Below are 2,478 nucleotides of genomic sequence, written 5' to 3' on the forward strand. Positions count from 1 at the left end.
AATCACATTCTTTAACATTTGCTATCATAAAATAGTCTAATATCTTAATTTTTTCCACAGACGTAGCTATTACCCTCGAAAACTAAAACTTTTGAAATAGGAAAAGAACCTTTAATCAAAGTCTTTACCATGTGCAATCATAAAATAGTCTAATATCTTCATTTTTTCCACGGACGTAGCTATTACCCCCGAAAACAAAGACTTTTGAAATAGGAAAAGAGCCTTTAATCACATTCTTTACCTTTTGCAATCAGAGAATAATCTAATATCTTCATTTTTTCCACAGACGTAGCTATTACCCTCGAAAACTAAGAATTTTGAAATAGGAAAAGAATTTTTAATCATATTCTTTACCATGTGCAATCATAAAATAGTCTAATATCTTCATTTTTTCCACAGACATAGCTATTACCCTCGAAAACTAAAACTTTTGAAATAGGAAAAGAGCCTTTAATCACATTCTTTACCATGTGCAATCATAAAATAGTCTAATATCTTCATTTTTTCCACGGACGTAGCTATTACCCCCGAAAACTAAAACTTTTGAAATAGGAAAAGAGCCTTTAATCACATTCTTTACCATATGCAATCATAAAATAGTCTAATATCTTCATTTTTTCCACGGACGTAGCTATTACCCCCGAAAACTAAGACTTTTGAAATAGCAAAAGAGCCTTTAATCACATTCTTTACCATATGCAATCATAAAATAGTCTAATATCTTCATTTTTCCACAGACATAGATATTACCCTCGAAAACTAAAACTTTTGAAATAGGAAAAGAGCCTTTAATCACATTCTTTACCATGTGCAATCATAAAATAGTCTAATATCTTCATTGTAGCTATTACCCCCGAAAACTAAAACTTTTGAAATAGGAAAAGAGCCTTTAATCACATTCTTTACCATGTGCAATCATAAAATAGTCTAATATCTTCTTTTTTTCCACAGACGTAGCTATTACCCCCGAAAACTAAGACTTTTGAAATAGGAAAAGAGCCTTTAATCACATTCTTTACCATTTGCAATCATAAAATAGTCTAATATCTTCATTTTTTCCACAGACATAGCTATTACCCTCGAAAACTAAAACTTTTGAAATAGGAAAAGAGCCTTTAATCACATTCTTTACCATGTGCAATCATAAAATAGTCTAATATCTTCATTTTTTCCACGGACTTAGCTATTACCCCCGAAAACTATAACTTTTGAAATAGGAAAAGAGCTTTTAATCACATTCTTTACCATATGCAATCATAAAATAGTCTAATATCTTCATTTTTTCCACGGACGTAGCTATTACCCCCGAAAACTAAGACTTTTGAAATAGGAAAAGAGCCTTTAATCGCATTCTTTACCATATGCAATCATAAAATAGTCTAATATCTTCATTTTTTCCACAGACATAGCTATTACCCTCGAAAACTAAAACTTTTGAAATAGGAAAAGAGCCTTTAATCACATTCTTTACCATGTGCAATCATAAATTTGTCTAATATCTTCATTGTAGCTATTACCCCCAAAAACTAAGACTTTTGAAATAGGAGAAGAGCCTTTAATCACATTGTTTACCATATGCAATCATAAAATAGTCTAATATCTTCATTTTTTCCACAGACGTAGCTATTACCCTCGAAAACTAAAACTTTTGAAATAGGAAAAGAGCCTTTAATCACATTCTTTACCATGTGCAATCATAAAATAGTCTAATATCTTTTTTTTTTCCACAGACGTAGCTATTACCCCCGAAAACTAAGACTTTTGAAATAGAAAAAGAGCCTTTAATCATATTCTTTACCATGTACAATCATAAAATAGTCTAATATCTTCATTTTTTCCACAGACATAGCTATTACCCTCGAAAACTAAAACTTTTGAAATAGGAAAAGAGCCTTTAATCACATTCTTTACCATGTGCAATCATAAAATAGTCTACTATCTTCATTTTTTCCACGGACGTAGCTATTATCCCCGAAAACTAAAACTTTTGAAATTGGAAAAGAGCCTTTAATCCCATTCTTTACCATATGCAATCATAAAATAGTCTAATATCTTCATTTTTTCCACGGACGTAGCTATTACCCGCGAAAACTAGAATAGAATAGACTATATTTATTCACTACAATAGCCGGAGCTAGCATTAGCATTTCATGACAAAAATAATTTATACCTTCAAAAACACTCACAGGAAAATTTAAACAAACAATATATTATTCAAACATTAAATATTAGTCGCGTCAATATTATTAAAATGACGGGTAAAATATGAAACAAATGATTTGCGATATCTCTCAGTACTATATGCTGAGCAAGTCAGTAACTGTGGACAATTGTTTTTTATTTGTCGAAGTCTAGTAACTGGTCCTCTAGTTGGGGGGCTCGCAAAGCTGGGTAGTAGACGACAATGAGCTGGGGAATTTAAACAATTTAGTCCAAATCTATATGTTAAGCCATGTCTACGACTATCAAGTGAGTCCA

The sequence above is a fragment of the Artemia franciscana genome, chromosome 1 (assembly GCF_032884065.1).
Source record: "Artemia franciscana chromosome 1, ASM3288406v1, whole genome shotgun sequence".
In the NCBI taxonomy this organism is placed as follows: Eukaryota; Metazoa; Arthropoda; class Branchiopoda; order Anostraca; family Artemiidae; genus Artemia; species Artemia franciscana.